We start from the raw sequence: 18,068 nt of genomic DNA, 5'->3' as shown, positions 1-18,068 counted from the left end.
CAAAATTGTGATGTAATTTAAAATTGCAAGTAACACACAAAGATGGATACTTGGAATTAGAGATATAATTTTGAGATAGAACATATTAATATTTTAATCTTTATGATAATTCTTTCAAATTACCTAATATTTTTCCATCAGCAAAAATTACCTCAAGGGCTCAATTGAAACTTAAATCATAATGATCACCATTTAACTAATTTATTAAATAAAACATGTCTGTTATATAACAGAGCTAATGACATGGTCATAATAAAGATAAAGCTGCAAGTTTTAGTGAAAATGGAGAAACTAATTAAAGATCTTAAACTTCTTTTACAGAACAGAATGAAAAATTCAGTGACTGAACTTGATCCACTTATATATTAAATGAACCTATGTTAAAATGCTAATTCTGCAGTTGCTCATTGGATAAGCTTCTTGTACTTTGCACACTGGATTTCCTCTTCCCTAGGTAGTTATGAAAATACCTGCAAGGGAGAAAGTCCCTACTTCTCTCTCTCCCTCTCTCTTTTTTTTTTTTGTAGGCCTTGGCTTCCTCAACCAGAAGTAACAGTTATCATAGTAACTCTACCAGGTAGTATACCTTGTAAAATTAGCCACAGCCCAAATAGTATCATTTTTAATTCTCAAAGCCACTAGAATTTATCTCATTTTACAGGTAAGTATGCATGATCTGTGGACCACAAATCTAGTGACAGGGAAACTCTCAAGTCTGTGGGCTAGCCACTAGAATCCAAGGACTTCTCATACAAAAGAACAAGACCTCTGTGGGTTATCTAACAAAATTCTATGTACCTGGGAATTTATAACAAATTTATTATTCACAGTTTTGAAATTTCAAAATTCAAGAGTTAGATGCTATGAGATACAGTGTTGGGGAAGGCCTTGTTCTCTGCTTCAGGGTGGCATACCACAGTGGAAGGGGCCCCTCCCCAGAAGGCCCCATCCATTCCCCAGGCTCCAGACCAGGTGCCTGCAGCCTCTCTGTTACAGGAAGATCAGCAACAAAGACAGTGTTAATTTCACCTTAGCTAAGAAGAAAAGCAGCCTAAAAGCAAAAGGAAATATATTCCTAAGCTTGTCAATTCTTAGTTTACAGAAGTGTTTTCCAAACTTGCTTTGGCCCACATTAACACTATTCTAATGCAATCTTACCAATGCCAATGATGATGGTGCTAATAGCAGATAGTTATGCTAGGATACTTCAGGCATTAGGATAGCTCAAGTAAACTCAGCACTTACAGATATTAACTCATTAATTCCTCAGAACACAGCCATGAAGCACAGGGAGGATTAATCACTCCCTCAGACTCTCTCTGCTAGTGAGGGACAGCCCACGGCTGGACCTCTGGCAAGGCAACAGCAGGGACCCTACTGTTAAGGACCCCTCTGGTGATTTCTCAAGATCTCTGATTATTCTATTGAGGGACCAACTGATAACAGAGCTGGTTGGGATGAAAGGCAATTAGGGAACTTAAATGTGTTTTTTCCCTTTCCCTAGAGCCTATGCTAAGCACAATTAAACAGCAGTACAAGAGCATCTTCTTTTAAGATAATGGCTTGATTTAATTTCCTAAGGGTTACTCCTCCTTAGATTTTGGTCTTATTTTTTCTTTTTAAGATTTATTTATTTTAATTGCAAAGTCAGACATACGGAGAGAAGGAAAGACAGAAAGATCTTCTGTCTGCTGTTTCATTCCCCAAGAAGCTGAAATAGTCGGTCTTCTTAATCTTACCTCTGTTTTGCTTTGGTGATGTTATCTTGATGAACTCTTATTTGTCCAATTTGGCTGCTATGCTAGTACCTTATAATGATTCATTTTTTGTGAAACTAAGTATGATTTTCTTTTTTTTTTTTTTTAAGACCACAAGTCAATAAATTTGTTCAATGATCAAGAGCATTTTAGGTATTTATAAACTGACTCCAAAGTTCATATGAAGATGACTGGATTACTTCTACTACATTGCTGTGTCTCCTTAATGTTTATATCTAGTACTTACAAAGAACACTCTAATATGCCACAGTAAAAAAGCAGAGAGAAATTTAAGTTGAGGTTGATTTAGCACAGAATTCACAAATTTACTGTTTAGATTATCAAAGGAACACACACACTGGGAATGTAAAATTATGGAAAGATACTAAATATTTTCTAATTACATGTTATTTCATTTTCTTACTGGCCTGAGGATTTTTAGAAAGCAGAGAAGATTCTAAACTAAATTATTAGTAGTAAAGCCTGAAGTCTTACACTAAGGTCAGGCTGTCACAAGAACATTGTGATAAATAAAAATCTGTACAAGACATACTTGAATAGTTTCCTTAAACGTGTGTATAAGCACAGTGTAAGACTCTGAACATCTTAAATGCATTTCTCCTTCAGGGAAAGTGTGTTCTTTCAGACATATTTTGTAGTTGTCTACTAAAGAAAGATATAGAGGAATAATTTGTCATATACAAATGTCTTGAGTGTAAGCTATTTAAAAATTGTAAGCTTTCTAAATTTATTGTTGCTAAAAGTTTTTTTTTTCAATCTAATAAGAGTTTTTGCGAATGTATATTTAAGGTTCATTTTCTAACAGTGGAATAAATTCTAATGTAATAAACCAAAGCAAAAGGACATTAACAATACAGAGCCAAATTACAATGGACAATTCAGAATAAAATCAAATATCAGTGTCCTCTGTTAGCAGAGCATTTATTGTGGTGGAGGGGACGGGGAGAAAGATTCGCTTTACAGGATAATCATGTTATGCTGTGCTTTTATTGAATATACTTAAGTTTTGGAGCGTTCAGTTGTTCTTGAAGTGCTTCCAAATAAATGTAATCATCAGCCATATGATGGCACAGTTCTGCTTAAATTTGGCAATCACAGGGGGAATGAGATGTACATTTTATCTAGTGAAGGCACTTCCTCTCACTGAACAAAACAGATCAGAACTTGACCATGAGCTAGCAATAAATTCACCGATAAAAACCACACTCAAAAAGCCCGATCCCACCCTCCAGTAAATTGTAGTTACCTTGGGATCACCCAGACCATTCTCTGAGCCCTTCTAGAGCTACCAGCTGGTAGTATCCCCTGACTGAAGGATGAAGTTGGAGTAGAACATGATCTTGTGCCAAGAGTCACATTCCCCTCTGGTAAAAGAGGAAAAGGTGAAAACTGCTTCGCGAAAGAACATGTTTCTAAGACCACATTTCCTTTCAACTTCCTATTACTACTGATCCAATAGAAAAGAATAGAAGACAATCTTACCAGATTCAGGTAGGTGAGATAAAATTAATGATACAAACAGAGGGAGACAAGGCGTAGAGGGAAGAAGAGACGAGCTCTGTACCAAGAATGGGATTCTCCCCAAGACATTGCACATCATGAAACACTCTACAGCTGTAATATTTTCTTACTTCCTATCTTAATGGATTTCTCCTCCAAAGAGCCTAGAACTCTGTAATAGTATGCAATTTGGCATCTTACCTCCTTTATGGACTTCTTTATCCCCAGCAAGAAGGTATGTTCCATAAGAGAAGGGTATGCATTTGTTTCTTTTTGGCTGTGTCCCTGCAGGATGTGATAGATGATATCCACCTTATTTATCAATATATTCCCAGGGTCAAATCTAGAAGACCTTCAACCTCTTCCAGGTAAGGTATCAGATAGTGGGTAATTTAGACTTTGCAAGACATGCAAACTTCCTTGCAATTACTTAAATCTCATATACTAGTCCAAGAACAACCATGGACAATATAGAAACGAAAGAATATTGCTGTGTTCTAATAAAACTTTATGTACAAATACAGCCAGAAAGCAGGTTTGGCCCACAACTACACTTGTCAACACTTATCTAGCCTTTGTCTTTCGTAAGGTAGATGCTGGATAAATTCTTGACTTAGGAACGAATGGCATGCCCCTAAGACAGAGAGCGCACCAATTTACAACCCTGGAAGTGAGCTGACTCTTGAAGGAGGTAATCGCCATCTGATGTTTCAAAGTCATGAATATTAAGTGATATGGAAATCATGAAGTGTGCCATCAATGACTGGGTAGTCTCAAGCAGAGAAGCGATATCAGCATGTTAAGAATTGGTATGGGGCCCGGCGGCGTGGCCTAGCAGCTAAAGTTCTCACCTTGAATGCCCCAGGATCCCATATGGGTGCCGGTTCTAATCCCAGCAGCTCCACTTCCCATCCAGCTCCCCGATTGTGGCCTGGGAAAAGCAGTCGAGGACGGCCCAAAGCCCTGGGACCCTGCACCCGCATGGGAGACCCGGAAGAGGTTCCAGGTTCCCGGCTTTGGATCAGCGCAGCACCGGCCATTGCGACTCACTTGGGGAGTGAATCATCAGACTGAAGATCTTCCTCTCTATTTCTCCTCCTCTATGCATATCTGACTTTGTAATAAAAAATAATAAATAAATCTTTTTTCAAAAAAAAAAGAATTGATCTGAATTTCATTTCAGATGAACACATCCAATTTGCCTCTAAAATATGATGATGAAGAAACTACAACAGCAGTAACAACAAATGTGATTCTGTAGCAGTCAGAAGTGTGTCTGCACAGATATGCTGGAGAATTAAGTTTAATATTTTCTACACATGCCAGGTCACCTCTTAATATTTGAAGTACCTGAGAACCTCTTTAAGATGCAGATTCAAGGGCCTCAGTCTCAATTTATTAAATGAAATTTCTATGGACTAAAGCCCAAGAATATGGATTTTAAATCAAAATCAATGCCCTGACTCAATGGCCTATTCCTTCTGTGTCAGGAAAGTGAAATCCAACTTAGATGAATCAAATGTAGAGACTCTAAGAAAAAGATTGCCAACAGAGGAGAGGATCAAGGGAGGTGGAGAGAACAGCAAGAGCAGGAAGTTACAGCCTTCCTAGGTCTCAGCAGTGTCAATACAGTCCAGTGAGTGCTGAGGCATGAAGCAGCAACATTACTCAGGTATCCAATACCAGCTGCAACGGTCACTTAGGGAAGCAGAAAGCTAAACTCAACTTCTTTTATGCTCTTATCTCTGATTCCCCTCCCTCAAAATACGAACATTTTGACATCCTCATCTTCTACACAGAGGATGACATAACGGATCATTAATGACAAGATGGTCCCTATTTAGTGACAACCACCTATTCCAAGGCAAAACTGTCTTGATCCATGCTGAAGTCTTATCCAGGGCCAGTTTCTACACCCAGGCCACAGTCCTCCAAAACTACAACCAGCATTACTCCTAGTGTCAGCAACAAATGAAACCAATGCTTTCAATTTCAGATTCTAAGATAACACACTGATGAATAACTATTGTATGTTTAGTCTATTCAAGACTGCGGTGCACAATGCAAGAATCCATCCATTATCTGCTCAACGTAATTCTTTCATCCCAGCAACTTCAAAAATACCCCAGGAAAATTACTGTCCCTTAGTAAAGCCTTTTTGAATTTCATATGCATTTAATTAGGTCACTACCATCTCAAGGACGAAACCCACGATAAATAGTTGCTCTTTTCAAATTAGAAGACTATACTGTTTGATGTTTTCCCACACCTACTTACATAGGTTTAGCTCACCCCACTAACACCTGGCAAATCTTTTGTAATTGCTGTTCAATAGCTCAGAGTTGCAGTTATAAGTTTTTAGAACAAAAGCAGCCTCACCTCTCTTTGTGAACAAATAACCTTTTTCCCATTCAGAAGTTTTCAGCAACCAATAACACAAGAAGAGAAGTTGAACAATAACATCAGTATGACTGCAGAAAAAGGCAGAGAATATTGTTCAGCAAACTGTACATATGCTAGACATGATACCCTTCCTTAACACAGTCAGGATCCCAGGCAGCTGCTCAGCATGGGCATATGGTACCATACCTTAAGCGTTGATTTTAATCATGGGCAATGGTTTGGATCTACGGAGAAGGTTATATTGGTGATTAGAAGCAGAAAGCAAAAAAAAAAAAAAAACAAAAAACAAAAAACAAAAAAACTAACTATACCTCTGTAGGTCTGCCACTCCTCAAGGGGGTCTCTGAGCAAAGAGACCATGAGAACAAATTGGGCCAGTCCTGTTGATTTGATCTCCTCTCATCCCCAATGCTCCTCCTCACAAAAATTCTGATACCAAAATATATAACTACCTGCAAATTTGATACATGTGTGTATATGTTCATACTACTACAGAAACTCAAGAAATGTTCACATTATAAGTAGTAAGAACATGAGCCTGCTGCAAGTAAATGACCTAAGGTAAAGACTTACAAAACCATTTTACTACATATAATCATAATTTAAAAATACATATTGCCCTCCTTTCCCAGGAATAACATAGTTGAGTGTAGTAAACTAATATTAATTTTGGCCTTGATATGATCTCATCAATAGATTTAGCAAACAACGGCTGTGGGAAATGACAAGGAAATATTTCCAATCACTATGACGTCTTGATAATTCATTCTGTGTTTTACAAACAATTGTGCTCCTACGTTTCAAGGGATTCTAAGCACATCACTCAGACTGACAGAGCAAGTATTCCAGACAATTGGTTCCCTGGAGGGTCAAGACAGCAATGCTTGATCAGGATTCAAATGGGTCATAAACCTTTCAAGGATCTCTCTCAAGTGGGTGGTGATGTCTCCCCAGGGTTGCTCATCATTTGCTGCTACCATCAAGCACTTGTCATTATAGACAAACATCCCGTCAGTCTTAAGTACTCATCCAGTGGAGTCTCACAGTGACCATTGGCCAGAGTCGGTGGCACAAAGAAATCCAAGGAGGAAAACTGAGCATGTATGCCTGCCCAGGCTGGATGGCTCACTGCACACTTCATTCTCTTACCTAACACTTTCAGCACAACCACAAACCTCAACACTTTTTAATCTGCCATGATTGCAGGCATCCAAAACATTCTGGGACCATACATATCAAAGGCCCTTCAACAACAATCCCAATTCTAGAAGTTTCTCCTAAGGAAATAACTGGACACATGCCTAAGAGATTTATATACAAGGCTATTTGCTGTGTTCTTCAAAATTCCATTCATCTTAGTTTGTCCTCAGCAGTGGATTGCACAATCTTATTCACACCTGCTATGATTGCATCTTGCTGCCTAAAGCCAGCAGCACTATCACTGATTCTCAGCTAAAGGAACATCACAATCTTAGGTGCCTTAAAAAGGCAGGGAACGCTGCACCCGTGTGGGAGACCCAGAACAAGCTCCTGACTCCTGGCTCAGCTTCAGCCACTGCAGCCACTAGGGGAGTGAATCAGCAGATGAAGATCTTCTCTTCTCTCTCTCTCTCCTTCTCTGTAAAATCTGATTTTCGATGAAAAAATAAGATAAAATTTAAGAACAGAAGCAATGCATGCGTCTTTCAAGCAAATCTGTAATCTGTTCACATCTCTCAGTTCTCTGGTGAGTAGTCAGATGATCTCAGTTTCAGAGTTATAATTGTGATGATAATGACTTTTCTCTTAAAATCTAAGACTTTCTACTGTCCATGAAGATGTTAGGCAGGACTTGAAGACCCTGCAGGATCTTAAGTCTAACTCATCTACTGCCACTGTTTTTCCTCACCAACATTTACCACCCTGTATTCCATCAAGTACTCTTTTTAATATTTAATTATTTATTTTTATTGGAAAGTCAGATATACATAGAGGAGTAGAGACAGACAGGAAGAACTCCATCCAGCTATTCACTTCTTAAGTGGCCTCAACAGTCAGAGCTGAACCAATCCAAAGCCAGGAGCCAGGAGCTTCTTCCATCTCTTCCAAGCAGGTTCAGGATCCCAAGGCTTTGGGCCATCCTTGACTGCTTTCCCAGGCCACAAGCAGGGAGCTGGATCGGAACCAGGGCCTCTGCAATTAGAACCAGCAACCATATGGGATCCCAGTATGTGAAAGGTGAGGACTTCAGATACTAGGCTACCATGCCAGGCCCCATCAAGTACTCTTAGCATATTGGCTTGTGAACTCATCCATTCATTCTGAAATTCCCTTCCACACGTACCTATCAACCAAGCTACAGCAGTTGCTTGTATTACACTTCAGAGGCATTTTCAGGCTTCTCTCCTGTTCCTTCTACAGGTTCCTAAACACCACATTCCAGCGCTTCTGGCTTTCGCGCACATTATATTGTAATGTCTACTTTCCTCTCAAAATGTTTCCCCACTAGACTGGTAGCCACCTTGAAGTAAACAAAATGTCCTCTACTCACGTCTTAGATTTTAGGTAATCTCCAATCTCCACACCTAAGCCCAACTTGCAAGCAACTGTTTCTCACTAATCAGTTTAGAAACACATCCCACTGATTCCTCCAAGAGGTACCTAACTTGAGTACCTCTTGATTTTCCAACATTATTAAAGCACCATTTTCCTGAGCGCATTTGTCCCTTCTCAAATTGAAGGGTGAATCTAACAAAGAGATGCTAAACAGAACAAGTGCCTGAAGGATATCTCATTTCTCATGGCTTCCCAAATGCTGATGATATGACAAATGTTACTCTAGGAACTTTAGATTAATTTACTTGGTATTCATAGCTACCCTAGGTTTCACATCTGATTATTAACCTTATTTCAAAGATGAGGGTATCAGTCTGGGAGGCGTTAAAAAAAAATCACCTAGAATTTCAAAACTATCACATGGCAAGCCAGACACTCTAACTGCTCTAACTATTCCCTGAAACGTAATACACTGTGGCCTTTTAAAGATACATAAGATGACTGGGTCTCTGGGTGTCAGTAAATAAGTGAGACCAGAATGTCTACTCAGATACCAGGGCATCTGCTTTGGTGGGATACCTGATCACATGGTGTCCCTGCAGAACGAAGCTGATGATGACATAAGGATGAAACGGTGTCAAATGAACAGGTTTGCACATAAACGGATGACGATGGCTGGCATTACTGACCACGGTTGATTATTGCCCACCTTGAGGAGGACACTTGGACTTTGGACCAGTGCTAAAGGTCACATTTCTTGAAAATCTCATCTATATGGGTGGGACCCGTAGAGAACCCTAATAAACCAGGGTGACAGTCAGGCAATTTACTATGCAATGTTCTCTAAAAGATGTCATTACAGAGACAGTCATTCCAGATGTGAAAAGACAACTATTTTGTGAATCATTTTTTATAATAGGATCATCTGTATATCCAAATTCTACCTGTTTAGACCATTTCTCAATTTCAGCCAGTCCCAATACAACCAGGAATTTGCTGTCCAGCAACAAAGATGACAGAAATAAGATCAGAACATGGAGAAACTGCCGGAGCCAACCCAAAAGGACATTTTTTTACTCCCCATTATCGCAAAACCTGGCTTGGCCGACGCTGTGTCTGCTTCTAGACATCACTTAACAAAAGGCTTTAAAAACTTTCAGAACAATTTATTTAAAGAAAATTCCATTTCCAGGATCCTACGACTATATTCCAACGTAATAAAATATAAATGAGAATAAAGAACAAGCTAATAAACTGAATTGAAGGCTGCATTTCAATAATAAGGTTTGAGAACCATTTACTAGCCACATGGCTCTCACTCCCCTGACTTCTAACATAGGCCGAATTACTTAACAGAAATGAAAGCTCATATTGCTTCTGCTATCCGATACGGATGCTTTTTGGAGTTGAACAACGTGACATTTGCTTCAGAGCCCTTGTATCTAATCAATACGTAATGCTAAATGTGATTTAAAATCAATTTAATTGTACTCTTGCTCTCTCATGAGTCAATGGGGGGAATCAAAGGTATCATTTGAGAAATGAAATCATTCAGCTATTTCTCAAACAAAACACAGCTCCTTTGCTTCAAATGGGGCCCAAGAAGTGATACACTTGGTTTATACTACAAAGTTCACAATTAAAAAGATCTGTGCTGGAACAAGCAGGACATTGTATCCTAAAAAGCGTATGTCAACTGTAATTCTTTTATTTCAAACTGAGTTCACTGTTCAAAGCGTTTTTTATTGTCCAAATTAAAGGAAATTTTTGAAAAAAAAAAAGATATACTTAACACATACAACTGAAGTTTGTCAACGTATTAGATTCTGTTCTGGAATATTTTCCATGACACTGGTTAATTTGATTATAATGTGCAGTAAATGGATGTGACAAACAGTTACACTGAATCCTGATTCTGTGCAGATTGTGTTAGTCAAAGAAAAAGAACCCCAGGAAGATTTTTAAGGAAGGAAATTCAAGACTTAAATATCTAATAAAGTGACAGTCTAGACACTTGACTTTAAGAATGCTTAAATAATTTCAAATAAAAATACTTACAAAATTTCAAAACTGCACTAAGCTTTATGTGATTTTTCCTTTTCTGGTGGGTTTTTCCTGCATGCATTCAAGCAACTGTATGGCTATGATATTAAACAACAAAATTTTTTAAATGCCATTTATAAAAAATGAAAATAGTGCTATAAATATGCTCACACAATGCTTTTCTTTTCAAAATTCTTAATTAACAGAATTATGAGGGAAGTAATCTTTCATTAAAGAGACCATGTTAAGTACAAATTAAAGCTAACTATGATGGAAATATTTCATTTTATATGAATAAAAATGGGTTACACAGATACAAAAGTCTGTTTATAAAGAAAAATAAATTCACAAAAATCAACCTACTTGAGATTGTGTTTGAATAGAAACAAAAAAAGCAAAACCTGTACAAACAGGAATTTAGATGGTCTTAAGAAGGTACGACAATAGAAGAAAAATGTCAATATCACCAGAGTATAAAGAAATTTTAAATCCTAAAGTATATGGTGACAAATGATTGCAGATTGTTGAATCTCATCTTCCCTTGTGACTCAAGTTTCAGATTAAATTCAGTTTCCATCAGGCAGCACAACAGGTAAAGTGTACTAACCTTTTGGCAATAAAATCCCCCATATGTTCACGCAGGTCACTATGCCCTGAGCCAGCATATGGAGTCTGTGAACTCTAAAAGAGTAGCCTTGAGCCTCATGCCACAGTTGACCAATAGACATATGACTAGTCCATGTAACATGCTCCAAACATACAGCACACCCTGAATTTCAAAGACTCGATGAAGAAGAAAAAAAAAACAAATCTTACCCATGTTTTGTAACTACATGTTAAAAACCAAACAGATACACTAAACTGAATAAACTGTTTCAAAATTCAATTTACCTGTTACTTTTCACTTTAATATGGACATCCCCTGACATGGTAAAAATTACATGAGACTTGTTTTATATTTTTGGACAGTACTGATATAAACAAATCAAAGCAAAAGAGATAACGCACCCACAGTTATGACTATGAACTTTTTCTACTACATTATCAATTACAATTATTTTTGGATGAAACAAGCACATTTTAACAAAGAAAGTTTCCCAACAATCTGATAGCAGCCATGAAAAATGTGTGCTTTCTGTCACCATGATTATTTTCCAGATAACAACAGCTGTTAGCCCACACAAGCAGGAAACAGTTTTTCCTCATACCACCAAGTACTAGCACTCAATCATTAAAGAGTCATTCTCCCTAGGCACTCCCCACATGCTCTCCATCAGCAGCAAGCTGTGCATTCCGATGCACTCTTAAAACGGGAACGGAGTCTGACTCGCTTTCTGGCTGATTGCTTTACCACTTCTCTCTTAATAGGGCAAATACAAAGCACTCACAGCTGGATGATGCAGTAGTAAGTGCAACATCCAAGCACTGGACAAAGTCCTGACCAAAAGGAAGTTTCAGATACGTAAGTATAAATTCTGTACAGTGGCAAGGACTAAAAGCAATACTGGTGTCTTTTTTTGCTGTTGCTGCTGCTGTTCTCCAACACTTTCAAAGTAGTCTTGAGTTCCTGCACCAATTTTAAGGTCACATGTTGTGCTCAAGAACACCTCAGTGGCCAAAATGTACTTAGATGCGTGCTGTCCAATATGAAAGGCACCTGCCACATGTGGCAACTTACACTGAAGCTAACTAAACTAACATGAGAAATTAGTTCCTCTCTTAGTGACTAGATGTAGTGAATGGTAGAACAGACTGTACAAGGCAGTACATTTCTGCCAGTGCAGAAAGTTCTATTGAAAAGCACTGAATTGTGTAATGATGTGCAGGAAAAGGAATCTAGAAAACTGATACACTGTCAGAATGCAGACTGAACTATCTTCAAAGGAAAAAACAGGAAGCACATCATTGCAGCTAGCTTACTTCAAACTAAAAAATGGAAAATTTCATTGTTAGTTTGGAGGGTTCATCAGTTACACATGGAGACTCAGAAAACAGACAAAAACTTCACTTACAGATAGTGACTTGCTACTTACATCACATACAGAAAAAGTAATTCCTGTTGAATGGCTTGATCTTTTTTTATAGGAGAGAGGTGACATTTATTCTTGAGCTAAGTTCATACTTAACACAATGTCTCTCTTGATTATGTGATCAATTACATTGTTACACTGAGAATAGATATTATTCTATCAAAGGAAAGGAAAAAAATCACAGTACATGTATTTGTTATTTTGCTTGTTCTGTAGAAAGAGGAAATACGGGGTAGTCAAAATACTCAGTGATGGTTTAAAGGCTGCCCTAGAATCTCAAACACTGAGTTCATGGGCTTCATTATCTCCTCTTACATGAGTATTTGCTGTGTCCTTAAAACTCAAATGAGACAACGTTTCACTAATTCTCAGTTAGCATAATTTCTTACAAAAAGAATGCTTAATAAGGCAATCCCTCTTCCTTACCTGCCGATGACTAATTTAAAAACGCATCATTCATGTCATCACTGTGTATACATGTAAGCTTACCTTAAGTGGCAAAATTATAAACCTGGCAAAAACACTACCAACCGCTCCAATCCCCCACAGGCTGTTTTTGCAGTGGCTAAGCTGGTATATCATTCTGTATCATTCTGTTAGCATGTTCATCACAATGACTCGCTTTGTTGAAATCTGGTTCTGACACAGAGAGAATACTGAAATCTAGATAAATTCACTGGGGGGTTCCTTGGCAAAACAAGAGGCATGAGGTCATCTAGATTTCCTAAGAGCCCCAAAATGGCAAAGAAGCCACAACAAATGAGAATGTTTGCAGATCTAATGAAGAAAATAGTTTGCATTCTTGTTCACTGGGTACAATCAACCTGAAGAAGTACCTGATGAGGACAGTGAAGCCGTGTTCCAAGCAAATCACCATCTAGTATGTCCAAGAGACAGTATTTAAACTGGTTTGAAAAATCCAACACTTGGTGCCAGCATGGTGGCATGTGGGCTAGTCCTCCACACGCAGTTCTGGTGTCCAAGATGGGCACCAGTTCAAGTCCTGGCTGCTTGAACATTTCCAATCCAGATCCCTGTTTATGGCCTGGGAGGGCAGCAGAAGATGGAATAGGTCAATGGGTTCCTAAGCCAAAGTGGCAAAGTGGAGGAAGCTCCTGACTTCAAATTGACTGTGTCCCAGCTGCAATGGCCATTTGGGAAGTGAACCAGCAGATGGAAGATATCTTTCTGTCTGTCCATCTCTCTGTATAAATCTGCCTTTCAAATTATAAATCTAAAAACAAAAATCCAACACCCGAGTGTGTTTAGAAGATAATTTTTCAATGTAAATTTCATTTTTCCTATTTCTGTAGACACCTTGATTCCATAAAGAGAAACAGAAATTCTGCATTAGTGAGATTCATCATGGGAAACTGCCCAAATTCCAAACACATTCTAGTTCAAGGATGTAACTTTCCCATTAATTGCTACTTCGCGAAAATTGCTACAATTTATGACAAATTATTCATGCTTGATTTCCAGTGAAAGGATGTACCATGAAAATTGTCTCTATAAATGATCAAAATATTTATAAATTTAAATACATTAACTCAACTATATGGAGAAATGTGGAAAATGGAATTTAAAGATGTTATTTTGAGCGAAAAACTTTGAATCTCTGTATAGCTTATTCATAATATGCATGTTTTTCATGAACTTTCTGAAGACTCCTCCATCTATAGATTTCAATTGTATCTTGCTTCCAAAATCTTAGATTCCATTTTCCATGAACTTTTTAAAGTACCATTCTTTTTTACACATTTAACTTAAAAAAAATAAAACCAAAAGCAAAAAGAGGAATAAAATCTTTTCACGTCATTGTTCAAAAGCAAGTTTATGAAACAGAACTGACTACATGAAGACTTGCAGTCACTCAACCCTGTGGATGCTACCTAAGAGTTGACACACGCTCTTTTCTATAATCTCTGAATTGCTCAAGGGAATATAAAGAAATATGGTACACTGATGGGAAATGAACAGTCTACTTATGCAATGCATATATCAATAACCAACTGGTACCTATTGTACCAACAGCAATACTGGCCTTTTCTCAGAATGAAAGACTGCTGGGTGAACAGAGAAAGTCAGAGGGACGTGTCTTAATCTTCAATGTGCTGCCTGACAGCCATGTGGCCTCAGCATCTCGCCTGCTGCAGCAGAGACAACATCGCCTTTCCAGACATACAATAAAGGGGAAGGCTAGCTGGGCAAGAGGAAACCTACCAGGCCTGCAGCTTCTAAAGGAAATGGACACAGTCACAACAGATAGCACTTACCAATCTCTACGTGGGCTGTTATGTAAATGTTCACAGACATACAAACTCTTATATAGTCTCAAGAATATATACAGCTATTATAAATGCATATGTAAAATGTGTATGTAAAATGTATTTTTTGGTCTCTGCTTTGCAAACATTCTCCATTTTTTTTCTATATTTGGATGTCAGGATCAAAAACTAATCTCACTTTCCTGAGATTTTCCTCCAGTATTTTTTTTTGAGATTTATCACGAACCCACTAGTTGATTCTGACCCCCAACTGAAAACAAATGAAAACATTCAAAGTAATGCTTTTATTTCCATTTTTTACCTATACCTCTTTAGAAGGTGGGCATACGAACATATCAGGTGCCAGTAACTTCTTGGATTTCTACACTGACACGCACAGCACACAACCTTCTGAAAATCCATTCTAAGTGCCTCACGTGCATGTTTGGAGGGCTCAAGTCGATCAGTCCACCCCAGCTTCCTGAATATTCTTTTTTATTCTCCTGATTTTTATTTCACGTTTCTTCAAAAGAGGCACATCTGCTAGAAGGAACATTTGTAACCCACACGACAAGAGTGAAATCCCTGCTTTGTAACAGCTGTGAATCAAAACCAGAGTGACTGAAATTCACCACATTGGCTTGGGAACAGATGTTTGTGCAGACCCCGATTCCAGCTCCTAGGTTACCTGGTTGCATGTGGGTACCGCAACAACTCGGTGGGCCTTGTTCTTACCTTGGTGTTCATAATGCCAACTATTACTTAATATCAACTTAGTATCAACTATTGCAGAGTTTGAAATTTAAAAAAAATGTTTGGGATTCTTTGTATTCTCACAGGAAATTCTGAAAGTTGTCAATCAGTCAATGTATGCTCTGACTACACAGATGGGTTTTGACACCTCTGGCTTGATTTTAAATGTAAACATGTCAATTTAGGCTCCAGCACAGGTGGGAGATGTGTTTTTGTTTTTTGGTTTCTTTTTTTTTCTGGTTTTTGGTTTTTTTTGTACTCAATCTTTCTTGTGCATATTTTTTTCTTCTGAAGTTTTGTTCTCTGAACTCAGTTATTCTTACATTGGCAATTAAGGCAATCAAGATTTTATTACACAGTTGTATAATTACTATATTTTAATCTAACAGTTGTAATCTCAAGTCATGACTTCCAACTCTGAAGTAAATTTCATGTAAGGAGAGGCACCAATAACTGAAGCTATATGAATACGAAGGTAAAATAAAAATTAGATGGTCTTTCTCTTTTGCTGGCTCTGAAAGCAAGCAATATACTCTTAGAAGCTGAATGAGAAAATAAGAGGTTCTCTCTTCCTATGGTCTTTGTTCTAGGGCTGATGATATATACCAATATTCATCTTTTTCTCCCTCTGAAAATATACTGAATTTATCATTTTAAAGCATTAAAAGTACAATTTAAAAGTGGAATCAAATCTGTTCTAATACATATTGCCATTTTACTTTTTTTTTCAAACCTTTTTTTTTCAAAAAAGGATGTTCTTTTGAATTATTGTTATTTATTTGACAAGATGGGAGAGGTTGCCCATCTGCTAGTTCACTCCCCAACTGCCTCAAACAAATGGGTTAGGCTAGCAGGTCTGGAGCCTGCAACTCAAGGCAGTGTCCCCACGTGGGAGGCAGGGATCCAAACAGCGCATCTATCATCTGTGCCTCCCAGGGTGCACATTAGCAAGAGGCCAGAATCAGGAGCGAATCTGGGAGTTGATCGCACACACTCTGATATGACACCCAGAGTACCAGGCAACATGTTACCTCCTGTGCCGTACGTTTGCTACCAATGTATGTAAAGTACAAATATGTGATTTCTGCAGAAGCCTAGAGAACCACATCTGTGTGGAGGAAATGAAGTCAATATTGAATGTTAAGAACATTTCCCACCACAAATCATAGTTACTTGGGCAAAATCCATTTTGTTCTAAAGTCTAAGCTGGGAAACAGGCCTGGAAAGCAACGTGTCAATTGCTAATTTTCATCACATTCTCAGAACATCTCTATCATGATGAAAGGCATAAAATACTATCTGCTTGTTTTGGGGAGAAAGCCTCTATCAGTCTAGTTCTTCACCAGGCAGGGGATTTCTACTAGTCAGAGAAGAGGGTCTGACGGACCACTCCCTGACGGGAGAATGCAAAAGACTATCCTCATATGCCGGGGTGACCGTGTGAGGGAAATGGCCACCCAGGGTATACAGCACTGCGCTTTTATACATCTTAGGCATGGGAATGGGAGAAGGTAGCAGCTCCGAGACTAGTGCATGTGAGGAATGACCTGTAGCTGCACAGGGTACTCAGGGTGCTCACCATGGTGGGCTGGGACAAGGTCTGAGTGTTTCTGTAGGGCATTCCAAGCAATCTGAGCAGATGAAGCCGGATGATCCATCCTGGACCCACTGTCACTCCGTCTCAGGCCAGCATCCTATTCTAGCCTTTTGCTTTATGATGCTAGTGGGTGCAGTTTGGCTCTGGCTGCTTTCAGCTGAGCAGGGCCATTGTGGGGACGGAAGATTAGGCTTGTACTGGCCTAGGAAAAATTGGGCTAAGAGGGTATGGAAAGAAGCAAAAATAATATGCAAGGTTTGGGTACAGAAAAATACTGATTTGTTTAGTGTGCACATGCTAGTCAAGAGCTGTGGGATGGCGTAAGTCTGGCTTGCTTCTAGTCCTGGTCTGTCTCATTCCGTTCGTCTGCTTAGAGAAATGCTGGCTGTTGTTAAGAGTTAACATGGCTGTTTTGTTTTTTTTTTTCCAGCCAAACAAAAATCAGAGTTGTGAAAATAATTCCCATGTATCCCACACCCAGCTTGTCCTATCAATACCTGTATCTACTCAAATGTCCCCATCCCACCCCACCTTTTTAAAATCAAACTCCTAACACTCCCATCCTCTCCCTGCCTCTAGTAATCCACATTCTCTGTTTTACAGTTAGTTTTTCTGTGATCCTACGGTGTCAATTCAACAACTGAACCCACTCTGGATAGAACTGTCCTCAACAACAAAAAACTTTGCCTTTTCTGTTGTTATTTTCTCTGTAAAATCCCCAAATGTGGATTTTTACTTTTATAACAGAATATAATTCTTACCCCAAGAATGGTGAGCAAACAGAATTCCACTGAGTGCTTTTGGTGATTCATGTTTATAAAATCACGGATCACTTCCTTTTGCGACCTGTCATCCAACATGACACAATTTAATATGACAGTTCCAATTTTAAAGATGGCATTTTGCACTTTACTTTCAAGTAAAGTGACTGCAGTTATCCAACAGAAGCTGGCCAGCCTCAATGGAGCAGACGGTGAACTGTTAACAGGTTGCCAACTTTAAATTACTGATGAAGAGCTTAGTGTATCTCCAGAATAATTCCTTCAAAAAGCAATTAATCATAATTTCGAAAAGGTGAAGTGTATCTTCTGTCTTTACTTATGGAAAATATATTTCCGGATATGACTAACTCTTCTTTTGCCATTCTACATCTACATTCCTC

At 38.5% G+C, this 18,068-nt stretch overlaps 1 protein-coding gene across 1 annotated transcript in view; it reads right to left on the bottom strand.

Annotated features, from left to right (window-relative positions):
* FHIT (fragile histidine triad diadenosine triphosphatase) overlaps window positions 1–18,068 on the bottom strand; it is a 784,365-nt gene that overhangs the window by 512,196 nt on the left and 254,101 nt on the right. The gene's annotated exons all lie outside the window — the stretch shown is intronic.

Source organism: Ochotona princeps, chromosome 21, assembly GCF_030435755.1.
Source record: "Ochotona princeps isolate mOchPri1 chromosome 21, mOchPri1.hap1, whole genome shotgun sequence".
Lineage (NCBI taxonomy): Eukaryota > Metazoa > Chordata > Mammalia > Lagomorpha > Ochotonidae > Ochotona > Ochotona princeps.
This window is presented reverse-complemented; position numbering and strand designations above follow the sequence as displayed.